Genomic DNA, 17,536 nt, shown 5'->3' on the forward strand with positions numbered 1-17,536 from the left:
CAAACCTAATCGATTAGCCGTGTCCACGGTCATGGACGACTTGAGCCAAAGGAACTGAAGTTATCTGAAATTCTCAACACAAATAATAATATTGATGTGGGTATTATTGACAATTCGGGTACGAGAATTGGTTGGCGGAACCATCTCGTTAACAACCAACAATGTAGTAACATTTTGCTTTTAGCCCTCTCTTGATGTAGGAGAAAATTTTCTTTTCGCTAAAAACTTATAGCCCCACCTGCCATATATGCAAATAGTATAGATGATTACTTTTCACCCCTCTCTTATGTGACTTGCCGGCATATTCAATATGCTGACCTACACGGCTGCAACGTCTTATGTTGCAGATATTTTTCTTCGACGAGTAAGAGTACGATTCAGGGTTACGGTCTACACTCAACTTGCCGTTAGTGTTTATTGGGACTCCACTCCCTTGACTGCTTCCGCTGAGATATTTAAGGTATATATCAGTTTTACGCTATTTACATGTGATTGCACTTTGATATATACATGGATGTACTGTGTGTGCCTGCATACTGATCCAGGGATGGCACAGATACACAGAGGCTTGACTCGTTTTGAGTCGGGTCACTACAGAAATGGTATCAGAGAACATGTTGACTGTAGGACGTGACCCTAGAAACTGGAATTTCTTAGGATAGGATCTCTCAAAAAATCTTATTTTTGAGAACACCTTTCACTTCTCATCTCTTCTGATTTCATCAATGTTCCCTCTCACCTCAAATAGTTATACAATCCCCTTACCCCTTTGACCTCATGAAGAATCAACGGAGTTCTACTTCAAAGTAAAGAGGATTTCACCATGCATTTGAAGAATTGAATCTACACCCATTGAAGACTCTCAAGACCCGAAGAACTCGAAGACCCTGAAGTGTTCGAATAATTATATGACCATTAGTAGTCCAAACCCCTTTTATATACTCACGTTAGATACGATGATTTGTGAGCCGTCATTGGTGTGTGTTTTCCGACGGCCACAAATAAAACCTATTCTCAAAAATATTGTTTGTATTGTGTGTATCTCCCTGCCTCTCTTACCCGTCTCATCCCCAAAACCTCAACCCTACGAGATGGAGTATGAAGCTGGACTTGTAGTCTCTGGGCCAATGACCCAGCTGGAGGCTGAAATATGGATTCAGAACATGGAGAACCACTTCGGGAGCAATTTGATCTCAAGGAAGTATGAAGTGGCACACGCTCTTCACTACTTTACACAAAATGCTGCTATCTGGTGGAAAATGCATCATGCCATACAAGGATTTAGTGGAGCAGAAACTTGCGACGAATTCAAGAACACTCTGTTAAGATCCTGACTTATTCAGAAGTGCTATGACAATCCGAAGGAGAAGACTTGTGCATGCAAGATCTGTGGAGAAATAGGACACACCCAGGAAGAACACAAGGATGGATGCACTCATTGTGAAGAAAATCACCCAGCTGAGGAATGCCCAAGTAGTCAGGTGACTTGTTTCCTTTGTGAAGGAACCACCCACTACTCAGCTCAATGTCACATTTACCCCAAGGTACAACAAGTTTTCCAGCAGCAGAAAGAAGCAATGAAGGAAACACTCAAGAAGAAGATTCTAGAAGAGTCGGTGATTTACGAAAATATTGAAGACCGTGATGGACAAGGTCTGACCAGATTTTTCTCCAATGCATGCTACTCATGTGGAGAAGAAGGACATTATTCACAGGATTGCACGAAGGGAAGCCAAGAGTATCTGGGAAACTTCCCGACGGAAGAAGTGGAGTTTGATCCACTTGAAATAGAAGAACTGGCCAAAATAAAGGAGTCCAGAAAGAAAAGAAAAAGGTACCCTTGGAAGAGCCAAATCTCTGCAGATATAGACCTGCGTCATGTCAGATGTTACAAGTGTATGGAATTTGGCCACCACAAATACATGTGCTCAGGAAGGAAGCTGGAAACCCAAGGAGCAAAAGCAAACACTAAGACGCCTTGAGACTGGTCAGAACTCATTTGCTTTCATTGCAAGGAAGCAGGACATTTTGCTAGCGATTGTCCACAAAGGAAGAAAGCTAAAAAGGAGTAGTTAAGTTTTGACCGCGGCAATTAGTGTAATCTGAAGAACTCTTGTTTTTCATGAGATCATGGAGTGAAATTTTTTGTAACAGAAGTCCCTGAGATTGTAATAACATCATGAATAAATGGAATTTATTGTCTCATGATTGCCTTTGTTGAAACTGTATGCGTTGTTTCTCTTCGAACAAAGATCTCTGAACAATTATGAGGATATGAGGAAATATGGTCTATGCAGGCATGAGTATAATTCATTTTAAGTGTGGTAGTAATCGGTAAACCCACAGGATCCACTGAGTAGGATTGTGCCATAACTACCAAGGAGACATATACATTCCTCTGAGTACCTATTCACTGACACCTGCAGATGACAACTCTCTACGATTCATTCCTCAAGGGCCCAGAAATGATCATGACCCTGACCAGTGATCATGATTACCCGAAAATCCTGAAGAACATGATGAAGCACATTCATCTTGAAGGAGATGCAGTCTACAAAGGCTACCCATTCATGGAAAGTGGAGTAGAACTTTGGTATGTGGAAGTACACCTCCACCGTGTGAAAGGAGTTTGTCCAAAGACTATGGGGCAATACTTTTTCATTTCACGTGTACCACGAGCAACCTTCTTTGATGCTGTTCGTGAAGCTGCCATGGAAGCCATACGTCAGATTGGAGAAATACTTGAAGCAAGACTCCGTCATACCCAGGAATACCTGAGTGAGGTACGTGCGGAGATGATGGAGATGAAGCTCATCACCACCATGATGAAGCGAAAGATGGATGATTTCAAGGAGCACCTCGGAAAGTTCCAGTGGAACTAAAGTACCTCCAAGAGAGACAGATGAATAAAGTTGGCAGAAATGTTTGACCATACCGAACAATGTGGATGGCAGCATTTGTAATAAATTACTTTTGAGTTAGAATTTTGAAGAAAGTAAGGATGTAATAAAGGATTGATTATGAAATGAATATGGTTTATGGATGAAGCAATACCTTTTATGGTAAACACACCAATGGAAAGTATCCCACAGAATGGAGTGTGTACCAAAAATAAGTCCAAGGATTATTATTATATGATGGTTACCCCAAGAATATGATGGATTGAAACACTATGGAAATTTAAAGGCGGAGTAATTCCAAGTATGCCTGAAACCCACAGACCCCGGGACTAATAAGGATCAAGTACTACCTTTTTGGAGAAAAAACTTGGAAGAAGCTATGATGGATCAACAAACGTTTTCTTAGGAGCATACGAAAGCCAGAGAGTTGTGAAGATACGATAGATGTTTTGTTCAGCTTGCAGAACCAATGGATTATCCGAACTTCGTTCGTGGACAAGAGAAATTCTGCAATGCGTGTGAGGATGCCCAAGTGTTAGAATACGAGATTCACTAAGCCTTATACAAGGTAATGATTTCAGTGCGACATGGCTTGGCCACCATGACGACTTACTATTATCATTCTCTTGCTATTCAGAATGGTAAATCTGAGAGACTTACCCATAGAGAGAGACGACATTCTTTGAAGCTTTTGTTTAAGCCTTAGAATGGTATACTGAAAGCCCCATGTACATGGCACCTGTTGTCACGCGTAAGAAATTTTACGGTGAGGATGAAACCAAGACCCCTCTCTCTGCAGGATAACCACAAATGGTAGACCACCATGAGAATCGTTGATAGGTTATTTAGAATTGACCACGAGACTATTAGTTAAGAAGACCCAGTAACGGAAGAAGCTTATATCAACAGAGGAACCCTCGATTTTGATGGAAACGTTATGAATATAACGGGAGAGCATCACCAAAGGATTTAGTATGAACACTGTGAGACGTCAGTTGCCAAAACCCCAGAGGATCGTTAAAACATTTTGAGGGACCAGTAATCCTTATTTTGTAATGTGGTAGCATCCCACTTTGCCGGAGGTTGGATTTGTTAGAAGACCACCAAACCCTAACCTTTCTTTCTAGCCTCTTCAAATCTCGAGGACGAGATTCATTTTAAGTGTGGTAGGTTTGTAACATCCCAAATTTTGGAATGTTAATAAAATTATAAGATTCTTTGTTTGTTTACTTGAGTGATTGAAACTTGAGTGAAATTTTAAAATTTTCAAAAACTTTTGAATGAGAGGGAATAAAATGACTTTCCCCTTCTCCGGTAAATTCAAATTCAATCATTTAAAAACAAAGAGAGAAGATGACATGACTTCTTCAACTATAAAGAATTTGAATGGAGTTTTGCAATTGAATTCTTTCAAATATTTGCCCTTGCTTCTCTATTTTTCATCCCCGAGAAATACCTCGAAAATAATCCTTGCCAAGCAAGAAAGAGAGGAGGAACATGACCCTCAAAACCGGGGATATTCCTTTGAAATAGGTGGACCTGAAAACCCAAGGTTTATTTGAAAAATATTTGCAAAAAGAAAATAAACCAATTTAGGGGTTTTCTAAAAAAACATTTTTTTGAAGTATTTATTTTGGTAGTGGAAAAATGCCCATCTTTTTGGATTTATTTTTCTGAAAATTTTAATATATATTACCCCTATATTCCGAGGAATATTCCATTTCCTTTTAATCATTTTAATTTCCGTTTTAATAAAAATTGGAAAGTGGTCTCTTATTAGGAAGGTACCTGGGCCACTTTAGGAAACAAATCAGGCCCATTACTCCTCCTTCTTCTTCCTCACGTTCATTTCCTTGTGTAGCCACGGCAGAAACTTCGAGGAAGCTTCCCCTCCGGGATTCGCGAGCTTCTTTCCCTCCCGACGCCTCCCACCACCCCTATAAGAACCCCCTCGGCATCCTCTTTCCATTCCCCTACAAAAATCTCCGTTTCCCTGCCCGTAGCCTCGGCGCCACCATCGACATCTTCTCTGTCAACCGGACCTCAGCAGGAGCTGAACCACCTCGCCCCCCCCTCCAGGAGCTCCCTGCCTTGCCCCAGTGCCTTCCCCTACCCCCACCGGCGACCTCCCCACCTCGCCGGAGCAGCTACCTCGCCGGAGTTCTTCCTCTCTGTCACCCATGGTGAGATTCACGAAATCCCGTATTGCAGTTTTTTCAGAAAATTGCAAATTTAGAAAATTCATATCTACTAGTCTATAACTCCAAATTAGGTGATTCTTTTTGCCTTGGATCAAAAAATTTATGTTGTTTCTGTAGATATATAATTTGTTTATGTTTGGATTTATAAAATTTGAATTAGATCAGATTTGGTTTAAAGCTTGTTTTTCTTATACCGGGAGTTTAAAAATAACTTTTAAATTAATTCTTTTTGCTACTATTTCCTATTGATCATATATTTCAGTAGTTTAAGTTTCAAATTTTTTTAAATATTTTTACTTAGGGTTTTAAGCAAAACAGATTCTGTTTTAGCCTTTTTTGTTTTCTTGCTATTTCTTTTGTATTAATTGTCCTTAATTTGGTTTTTTTTGGTAATTGTGACAAGTTATATTTTGTTTCCTGATATTTACCAGTAACTTTTCAAAAACAACAAAATTTTATTTTATTTATTCTTATTTGTTTGCATGGAATCAATTCTAGTTCTATACTAACTTGCAAATTGATTGCATTGCTAGTTTGATTTCCTATTTTGAAAATACTTATAAAATAATATTGTTTAGTAAATTTTACTTCTGTTATCTTAGTTATTTTATATTTTGTTTTCTGTTATTTTTTCTATTTTAGTGTTTTATTTTCAGTTAGAACAAAAACTATATAGTGTTTGATGTAGTAGAAGGCTTCCTAGCTTCTTTGATGTTTCCTTTGGATTTTTATCCGCTCTCTCTTATTGATTTTTGATTGCATCAACTTTTATTGCTGTTTGTTAATTGATTGCTAGAATGATTGCTAGTTTGAGTGCTTATGTGAATACTATGTTTGATTATATAGATTTCATCGGAGAGTGACGAATAGTTCTATCACGTATTTCCCGAGAACGAAAATTCTTCTTCGTCAACATCACCAGGCAAGTCATTTGATCATGTATCACCTATGTTTTATGCATCGCAGTTCTACCATCCTATGCCCAATTGCATGCTGAGTAGGTACTTGGAAATTATGGTTACATATTGTAGTATCATGTGGTAGGCACCCAACAACCCCGTTACTTGGCCCGGGATGACAAATTTCATATTGCTATGCTTGAGTAGACGGGATTCTGGTTGAGAGTTTATCACGAGTGATGTGAGAATAATTTAATAACCAAGACCGGTTAAGTCAAGACTTTTCAAGACCTCGTAATGCAATGCAACTCTGGGTGAAGGACGGTTGATCGGCTCCCTGGAGAAACCAGTGGATGACCCGGGATGCTGGAGACAGCCATGACATCTTGCGGAAAGCTTCACCCAGGCTCAAAGAGACGGACGGATATTTTCAAGACCCAAGGCTTACCTGCACAGCCACAAGTCATTATGGGCTCTGGCTTGGTTGGACAACGCGGCGACTCTGGACAGGCGGTGCAAGCAGATGTATAAGAACGGTAGGATTGGATGGGCACCGACATGGATTCAGAGGGACCCATTGAAAGACCATGTTTTGATCATCCGGTCTTCAAACACCCTGAAGTGCGAGGACATACACGGAGGCGATCAAATCTTGTGGGGAACATGTGCAAAACTCTGCAAAGTACTCAAACCTAATCGATTAGCCGTGTCCACGGTCATGGACGACTTGAGCCAAAGGAACTGAAGTTATTTGAAATTCTCAACACAAATAATAATATTGATGTGGGTATTATTGACAACTCGGGTACGAGAATTGGTTGGCGGAACCATCTCCTTAACAACCAACAATGTAGTAACATTTTGCTTTTAGCCCTCTCTTGATGTAGGAGAAAACTTTCTTTTCGCTAAAAACTTATAGCCCCACCTGCCATATATGCAAATAGTATAGATGATTACTTTTCACCCCTCTCTTATGTGACTTGCCGGCATATTCAATATGCTGACCTACACGACTGCAACATCTTATGTTGCAGATATTTTTCTTCGACGAGTAAGAGTACGATTCAGGGTTACGGTCTACACTCAACTTGCCGTTGGTGTTTATTGGGACTCCACTCCCTTGACTGCTTCCGCTGAGATATTTAAGGTATATATCAGTTTTACGCTATTTACATGTGATTGCACTTTGATATATACATGGATGTACTATGTGTGCCAGCATACTGATCCAGGGATGGCACAGATACACAGAGGCTTGACTCGTTTTGAGTCAGGTCGCTACATTATCCTCGGATAAACCTGCAAGTTTAAATACCCCACAAATGTGATTTACATATATCAAGGTGTAATCAGGATGAGTTGTACCGTCTCCTGCATAAGGGTTAGCTAGCAGTTTCTCTGACATACCTCAAGGAATCTTATAATAAATATATTCAAAAAATTTAGTAGGTTGAGGGGCAACTTTTTACATCTTTGATTGGGGTGAAGATACCCCACACAAGCCCTTCAAAGGATTACTATCCATAGTAACAAGCAACAGTAAATTTCAACACATACCAAAAATATTTCCTTACCAAAGGTGTTTTTGTCCCTCGCAATGACGCCAGAAAAGAGTCCTGATGACCCGCAAGTATAGGGGATCAATCGCAATCCTTTTGATAAGTAAGAGTGTCGAACCCAACAAGGAGCGGAAGGAAATGATAAGTAGTTTTCAGCAAGGTACTCTCTAGAAATTCTCTAAGTAACAGTGATAGATAGTTTTGTAGCAAGATAATTCATAACAAGTGACAAGTAATAATAGTAGCACAACAAGATAGCCTAATCCTTTTGTAGCAAAGGATGGGCCTGAAAGTACTCTTATATGAAGCAAAGTGCTCCCGAGGACACATTGGAATTTCCGTCTAGTCATGTTCATCATGTTGAGTTCATTCACGTTTGTTACTTTAATAATTTGATATGTGGATGGACTGGTGCTAAGGTGTTGTTCTTACATAAATACGAAACCCACTTATGGTTACCCTCTCTCACAACCATCCGCAACTACGAAAGAAGAATTAATATAAATCTAAGCATAGCATGAAACATGTGGATAGGAATCAGCCCCTTATGAAATAATGCATAACCTAGGGTTTAAGATTCTGCCGCTCTAGCAACCCAGCATGTACTTATTACTCCACAATGCCTTCCCTCGGGCCCATGATATGGTGAAGTTTCGTGTAGTCGATGTTCCCACAACACCACTAAGAGAAGGAACAACATAAATATCATCAAAATATCGAACGAATACCAACTTCACATGATTACTTAGAACAAGACTTCTCCCATATCCTCGGGAACAAAAGTAAATACTTACAAATCATCACCATGTTCAAGATCAGGGGTGTAATAATTATGAATAAGGATCTGAACATATTATCTTCCACCAAGTAAATCAACCAGCATCAACTACAAAATGTAATCAACACTACTAGTAACCCACATGCACCAGTCTGAGATTTTGGGACAAAGATTGAATACAAGAGATGAACTAGGGGTTGAGATGAGATGGTGATGGTGAAGATGTTGATGGAGATTGGTCTTCTCACGAAGGAGGAAGCGTTGGTGATGACGATGACTTTGATTTCCCTCTCTCGGTGGGAAGTTTCCATAGTAGAATCGCTGTGTCACAGAACAAAATGGGCCTTTGCCCACGTATCCGCCTCGAGACGGCGGCGCTTCGTCCCAAAAGTATCTTCTATTTTGTTAGGTGAAAATCAATCTTATAGGAGAAGAGGGAGGTCGGAGCACCTGGGAGGTGGTCCCAAGCCATCATGGCGCGTCGAGGGGGATGGGTGCACCCTGTTGGCTTGGAACTAACAAGTGGCCCTCCTCTAGTATATTTTTGCTCCATAAATTCAGGTTATTTGGAGTCCGGTGAATTTTTAGCTTTTTTCTTGGTTTTGAGGTAGAGAATTCCAGTTTCCGACAATTTCTCTCTTTGTGATGTACCTTGTAAATTTAGGAAGAAAAGGCCATAAGAATTGTATGATAAAATGAAATAATGACCAACAATTATATAAATACTAATAAAAAATCATGATACAAAATGAACATATCAACGAGCATATGCTTTTGGTGTGATGATACATGATCATTGGGGAGGGTGCACATACCAAGCACATGATACTTTGCTAGAAGTAAAAAGCCTCAAGTTGGAGAAGCAATGGCACTTGGTTAGCCTTAATCCTTGCATGAGACACGTGTATGCAGATGCTCATGGTAGCATGAGACTCGTCTTCACTAGTTAACAAGATTCAGGACCGAAACTTGGACATAACCTCTATAGGAATCATAGCCTATGATATCAATAAATGCGTCGTAAAGTTTGTATCTTGTACTTTTATCCATGTTTGTCGTCCTTGTAATGAGGCAACTCAAACTCTTGCCCAATCGGCTGAGTATGATGTTGGGTCATGTTGATGTAAACAATATAATGAATAAATGAAAGGGTGCTGCCAAATTACTTAAATCAAATTTGATGGACGTGTTCCATCGGGTTTTTCTAGTATTCCAGGCTTTTGTTTTATCTTTGTTGTTTTTTATTTATTTTCTATTCAAACTGGTTCTTCTTTTTTATTCATCGTTTTCAATTTAATTTTACAAATATTTTCTACAAGTGCATGGAAATTTTAAAATCATGGATTTTTTTTCAAGAAATATTTTAAAAACTTAAATATATATTCAAATTTAGGAAAAATTATAAATTTCACAAAACATTTCTAAAAGTGTGCAATTATTTAAAATTCCTGATTTTTTGCAAAAGTTGAATTCTAAAATTATGAATTTACAAAATTCATGAATATTGTAGAAATTCACATACATTTATTGATGTTGTTTTATATTTGTTACTGGTGTGAATATTGGTAAAATTTATGAATGTTACTTAAGTGGGTGGAAATATTTTCAATTTTCTTTTGAACATCTTAAAATTCGAGAATATTTATAAACATGACTAAAATAGAGTCTTTTTTTGAGCGAGGACTTGTCAATTTCTCTTTTCTTAAAGTGAACAATAGACATTCCTACAAAAAGTTCTACGGGCATTGTATTAGGCAGATCCTATTCCCCGTGTAAACCATACCCTCCCACTCGCCTCATCCTCTCAAAATATTTTTATACGTGTTTGAGAAATTTTAAATACATGATTAATATTTTTCAAAATACATGTTTTGGTACATTGATTCATATCCGTGTTAAAAGTTACTTCAATACACATTGGAGCATTTTTTGAACTATACGAATTGTTTTATATTTCTATATTTTTTATATGTTATATTTTTTTGAAATGCATAAATATTTTTATATATCTAACATACATTTTTTGAAATATGGTACTTTTTTAATTAAAAATTTATTTCCATCTATTTTTTTAATGATACAATCATTCTTTAATGCTATCAAACATTTTTCTAAAGTACACTACCAATTTTTTACATTGCGCTAGCATTTTTCCAATTCTCCATTTAACATTTTTCCAATTCTTTGTTTTTAGATCTTTTAACAATTTTTCATGTTTTTGAAATATACTACCTTCGTATCTAAATATAAGTCTTTTTAAAGATTTTACTATGACTACATATGAATGTATATAGACATATTTTAAATTGTAGATTCATTTATTTTGTTCTGTATGTAGTCCCTTAGTAAAATCTCCAAAAAAAATTATATTTAGGAATGGAGGAAGTCTTTATTAAAAATAATGGTTTCACAAATATTAAAAAAGAAATGATAAAAAATCAAACAAAATCAAACTAACCTGCAGGGAGCTACTTTGGCCAGCCGATAGTAACGACGGGGAGGGAGGCCGCCATGAGAGGAGATGTCGTTTGGTCTCGCAACAGGCGGTTCATAGCTACTCCCTGACGAACCGAGCGTGTGTAAGTCTCCTCCTTAGTGAGATCGACGGAGCATATGCCTACAACACTTCCAAATGAGCTAACCTCAACAATGCGGCCGCTCGCATGACACATGCGACATGCTAGTTACTTCATATTTTTTTCACTATTCTTATTCGTAAAATAGAATATATTGTATAGGTGTTTTTTCTTACAAAAACTGTTCACATACTTTTAAGAATATTTTCATGTTTGTTAATAAAGTACTCACATTAAAAAAGTATTTCTATAATTAGGAAAAGGTTGATGTACTTAAATCAATGTTCACGTAATTTTCTTAAAAATGTCGATTCATCTAAAAAGTTTTCACATTTTTTGTACTATGTAAATCTAATGTTGAAAAGTGTCTATTCATGTTTAAATATCCACTTAATTTTTAAAGAGGGTTCATATGTTCAAAAGAATGTTCATGTGGTTTTAAAAAATTATCACAGATTTTATAGAAGTTAACATATTTTTAAAAAGTGAGCAGGCTTGCTTAAGAAATGTTCTTGTAATTTTTAGAAAATATCTGGACATGTTGTATTAAAAGTTCATATGTTTTAGATAGTGTCCAGTTTTTTTTAAAAAGCTAATGTACTTATTAAATTTTTTCACATAAGTTGTAAAATATCCACACATATTTTTGTAGATGTTCAGAGAGTTAAAAATGTTCTGTAGTTAAAAACATTCACACACTAAAAAGGGTTTCCATAATTACTAAAAATGGTCTTAAAAAAGTCAGCTAGTTAAAATCACTCTTCAAAAAACATCAATAAGGAAGAAAAAATAGAAAATTAAAAACATAGGGAAATGGAAATTAAAAATAGAGATAGAAAAAATTAGATGGACAAGAACATTGAATAAATATTATTGTAGTGCTAAAAGTGTCCAAATATTTATTTTAAATAAATATGAAAGTAGGTTTAAAAAGGAATAACATAGACAAAAAAATAGAAATGACAATGAAAAAGATATTAAATTCCACAAAAACAAGAATAGAAAAGTATAAACCAAATTAATTAGAGTCCCATAATAATCCGTATGACTGCAGCCTAGGATTGGTTCTCAAATAAACACATGAAAAGATAGCTGTTTGAATCTCTCCCACTATTGGACTGATTCACGGTCATGGCTTTTTGTAGGGAGAAACGCATGCAATTTTATTCGCAATTACAATAATTACACGAACATTGATTTGGATCTAAGATTCAAAAAAATACAAAGTAACTTCTACGATAAGAATTACAATGAAATCTCTTGAAAACACCTTCTTCGTTGTATCAATCTCTCCTAGAAGAAATACTTCAAAGAACTCAATAAAGAGGCTGCAATTGGACTTGAGAAACGGCGTTGTCACTCTTTCGCCTGCACGAATATTATCAATAATGGCTTTTAAAAGCACCTTGAGTGATCTATCCAAAAATATGGAAACCCTTGATTGATGCACGTACTTGGGCCGGAGATGATTCCGTAGAACTACATGTCATCGAATCACAATATCTTCATCATTTTCTAGATGAAAGATTTCAACTCCACGAAGAATCAAATCAACAAAAAAGGTTTGACACACCAATATAAACTCGACAGATCCGAATTATCGGATCTGCGAGGATATAAAACTCTCTAATCTCATGGCACCGTTAGAAGAGCGAAAGTAAATTTATTCTTACAAAGTACGATGATCACTAGATGATGAAGAACATAGGATTCTCCCCCCACCCCCACCGCACCCCCACCTTTGAGCGCCAAGACGGCAACCTGAGATGAGTGGACCAAAAAATTTGTTGCAACGTCGGCTCACAGCTGCAGCCCTAGCGAAAGCCCCTAACTCGGTGATTTGCCTCTACCGCTCGCTATGGGTGAGGTATAGCTTTTACGGAGCAGTTACAAATAAGGTATCCATGTCCAAAAGGTACGCTTATAGACAAAAGTGTTAATTTTATAAGGCACGCTTAGAGCCAAAACTGTTACTCTGCTCGTGAGCTCAAATGCACCCATTATAGAAGTAAAAAATGAAAAGTACAGTAATGCTTTTAAAAAATATAACACATTGTTCAATGTTCTACATACCTATAATTTTGATGAAGAAAAAACAATCTAAATGCTTTGAACGGAAAAAAAAAATCAATGCTCCAAATACTTTAGAAATAGCCTTTTGGGAGCTTTGGTTCTTTTAAACCCAGAGGATGAGGACTATTTTTTCTTCACGGAACTTTACACATATGATGAACATTCAACAATGTTTACCAATAAATCTTTTTATTGTTTACTGGTTTTTCAAATTTAACAGTTCGCGATGGTGCATAATATTACCGGAAATGTCGAAATGTTGAAAATCTGCTGCAGGACGGCATGAGAAGGTTGGAATGTAGTGCCAACTCTAACTGGATCTATTTGAAAATGTTCAACGTGATTGTTATTTGAAACAACGAGATTTATTTTATTTCTTAAGTCAAAAAATCCAATAAAAAAACGTTTTCATAATTAAATCCCTCGCGACGAGATCTTTCGGACCTCGTATCGACATATTTGGACGACTTTTTTATTAAAGGTTATCATGTCTATTGCATATAAATTAGCAAAGTGTTTACACTGAAGTTGGCATGACATATTTTGATTTTTTTCTTAGTTTAAAGTAAATTTTGACATGTTGTAAAAAATTAAGAAACTAAAATTTTCATGGTGAATTACTAAAATTTGCCATAATCCATGAAATAATTTTGACATCGTTCATAATTTAAAAGAAATTCATCATCAATTATTTTAAATATGAATGATCAATGATTCGAATTTTCTACGAACCATAACTTAAATTGCCATGGTGAGTTCTTTAAATTTTCCATTAGCCATGATAGATGCACTAAAATTTACCATGGTTTATATAAAAGATAGTTTACATGGCCAAGTACTATAATTTTCAAGGTCAAAATATTAAAATTGTTATGATCTATAAACTAAATTTTCTTTAATGAATTATTGAAAATTGCATGATCCATGATATAAATTTATCATGGTTAATTACTAAAATTACCATGGTCAATTAATAAAAATTGTTGTAAAAAATAGTTGAAATATAATGGTATCTTAAAATCAAGAAAAAAACTAAATATAATATATCATGACAACTATAATGTAAACACTATAGCAACTTCAATGTAAACATCATGACAACTTTTAGTTTAAAAAATATCATTGAAATATATCAATATGTAATCTAGTTTTAAAGATTGTCTCGAGACGGAATTAATGATGAAAATAAATTTTTCATTACATTTTTATTTAACGAATAAAATATTTTATGTTCAAAAAAAATATCGCTGATGTTATATGTTTGGTATAATAAGATGGATGATAATGATTGTGTTTGAGTCATGTTACTTCGTATTACACGTGTAACAGTTGTTACTGTTTATTTATTTTTGAGATTTCAGCTTTGGCATGTGCCGAAGCACACGCCAACACGAGCATGTGCATCAAATCTCCGCACCGCATTAGCCAGCGCTCTCGCTCGCATCTTGACGAGGTAGCTCGATCCATCCATACGGGATTAGCAAAACAGCAAGTCAAAGCAGCTAATAACAGCACGGATCCCCGGCATCGCGTCGCGTGGTTTCTCGCAGCTGGCACCGCGCGCAGAGGCCGGAGGACGGCACGGGCATGTGGGCGTGACCGGCGAGCCGGCGACTCCTCGTGCCAGTGCCGGGCACGTGGGTCCGGCGGTATACACGTTTCTGTGCTCTGGCCACCATGGGAATCTTTGTTCCGAGGCACACGTTCCAACTCAGCCTCTTTTATCCTCAAAAAGAAAAAAAAAAGCTCAGACTCTTTTCATTTTTCCCGTGTCTTCGAGGAGTTGCTGAAGCCGAGTGCATGCGTGCAAATGTCCCCTCTCTAGCAGGGCACTGCTGTGCGTCGGCACGCGGACCGAAACTTTCGATCAGCGGAACACGAATCATCCGATCCGTCAGATCAAATCTGGTTTGACTGTCAAATCTGTTCATGCAACAAAAATCATCGATTAAAGTAAAAATAAACAACGATGTAGCAAACTTTGGCCATGGATGTAGCAAAAATAGGGTCGTAGAAAAAAATATCAACGTGGTCGAAGCAAAAAAAGAAGCTGATAATGCGTGGTAGCAAAATAAAAATATAGATTATAACAAAACAATCAGATGAACTTGGGTTACAACTCCGACGAACGCGTATGCAGCTTTTTTAGTGAACGGTTATAGCAAAAAATGATACCGATTGTAACAAAATTAACATCGTTTGTTGCAAAAAATCAAACGCAGGTTGTAGCAAAAAAATCCGACGAACTCGGGTTGCAACCAAACGTGGATGTAATTTTTTTAATGAACAAATTATAACAAATGAAAAACGCCTGTAGCAAATTTAAACGCCGGTTGCAGTAAATCTGGACGAAAAATGCTTCGTGACTGGGCTAGCCACCCGTGCGGGTCGCGCATGATCGGCCAAACGGTTCGGCCGGCGCGCCGACTTCAAACATTCTCCATTTGTAGCGCTGCCGGCCAGCGAAAATGCGAGGCCTGATTCAGGGAGTCCCGTATTAAAATACAACATTTTTTCTCCCACAATTTGGAAATCTTTATACAACGAAAGCGCCCTTGTGACAATACTACTAACTAGGAAAGGAGGTTTAGTATCAGTCCAAACCTCGACCTCGCTAATGCAAAATTAGCCGAGAGATTATAAGATCTAGGTAGATTGAACAAAAAAACAATAAGATATATATTTCTTAGTAGTTTCCAGAAGAAGCGAAGGCGCGGCCAAGGGGAAATTATGACGAGAGTTCGAAAGGTTCACGATCTCCACGCAGTCAATCTTCATCATGATATTCTGATAGCCCCTTCACTTAGCAAAGATGACGCCATCACACGGTGGTAACACTTCAATTATTAGGGCGCACGCGCTCATCCACCGTTTTGACGAGCCCCTTTCCGACGAAGATCATGCAGCCATCGCCAGGCTCGCTCACCTCGATGTTGCTGCACTCAAGATCGCCGCGGGCATGACCGGACTTGATGGAGAAGCCCCTCGGGCTGCACCCTCCCCATGTTAGAGCTCCCTTCGTGTAGGAGGCTCCGAAGACGACCAGCCTTAAGTTGGTTCGAGTTAGGATTAATCAGGTGTCGTAGCCGTAGTAGGACCAGAGGAGTAGTCGTCAGCCGGCGGGGTTTGGGGCCTATCTGTGGTCCCCGGCAACCCCATGAGAGGAAGATGGTGTATCTACGTGTTTTCAATGAAAGTAGTAGTCTTCGGAGAAATTCTTGTTTCCCCCATGAGTAACACACCAGCACCAATAAGGTGCTCAAACGTGAGAGGCCTGAATAACCCAGCAAGGCGTGGACTAGTTAGAGAGGCGGTAGAGGTCCACAACCTGTCCATCCTATGCCACTAGGAAGCCAAGATTGATTCCTGGGATCGCACCTTGGCGAGCGAGGTAGGGGGAGACCGGCTAGCTGATTACGTGGTGCTCCCCGCTGTAGGTACGAGGGGAGGCATTGCGATCTTCTGGGACAAGAATGCAGTCATTATGCACACTTATGTGGTGGGGGTCTATTCCTTAACCGCCAACATAACAGTGGTTTCTTTCACAACTAGTTTTTGGTTAACAGCTGTCTACGGGCTCACAAACGACAACAAAAAAGGTGATTTCTTAGCAGAATTAGCTAGGGTGGCACCAGTGGGACAACCTTGGCTAATAAATGGCCATTTCAACCTCATTTACGAGGCCAGGGACAAAAAATAGCAACACAAACCGTAGAATCATGGGCAGATTTAGAACGACCATCGACGCGACTGGTCTCTGAGAGATCAAGTGTAAACCGCCGCTTCACCTCGAGCAATGAGAGTGAAAACCCAACTCTAGTTAGTATAGACAAGTTCTTTTGCAACAAAGCCTGGGACACCCTGTTTCCATCGCTCCTCCTCCATGCGACTCACCGAAGCGGTAGCACCTCGTCGCGTGGCCAAATTCAGATTCGAATCTTTCTGGTCGCGTTTCCTGCGGTTCCATGTCACGGTGCAACGGGCATGGCAAAGACCGATTGCTACGCACTGCGCTTTTCATAGAATCAACATCAAATTCCAGAGGGTAGCGCAGGACCCGAAGATTTGGGACAAGGGTTTCTTTAGTGAGACAAAGCTACAACTTTATATGGCAACCGAGCCCGTGGTGTGGTTTTGTGTAGCGCAAGAGAGCCGACCACTCTTCCCTAGGGAATTCCAGCTGAGAAAGCTGCTCAAGCTTTGCATCCTGGGTCTTGCGGCGATCGAGCGTGCCCGTAAGCGCCAAGCCTCCACGATAACCTAGCTACGCGCGGGTGACACACAAACGACCGTTTTTTCAGGCAAAAGTGAATTCTCGTAGGCATAAGAACTTCATACATGCCATCCACGGGACATCCACAGTAGCCACAACACACGAAGTCAAGGCCTCGGCGATTAACGACCACTTTAGCGCCTCGATAGGACCGCGCCCTACAAGGCGATCCACTGTTAATTGGGACGCCATTAACTTGCCATCAATTCAGAACATCGGTCTTGACAACCCGTTTTCGGAAGAAAAGGTGTGGAACGCCATCGCTTCATCGCCCGAG

This window comes from Hordeum vulgare, chromosome 6H (genome assembly GCF_904849725.1).
Source record: "Hordeum vulgare subsp. vulgare chromosome 6H, MorexV3_pseudomolecules_assembly, whole genome shotgun sequence".
Lineage (NCBI taxonomy): Eukaryota > Viridiplantae > Streptophyta > Magnoliopsida > Poales > Poaceae > Hordeum > Hordeum vulgare.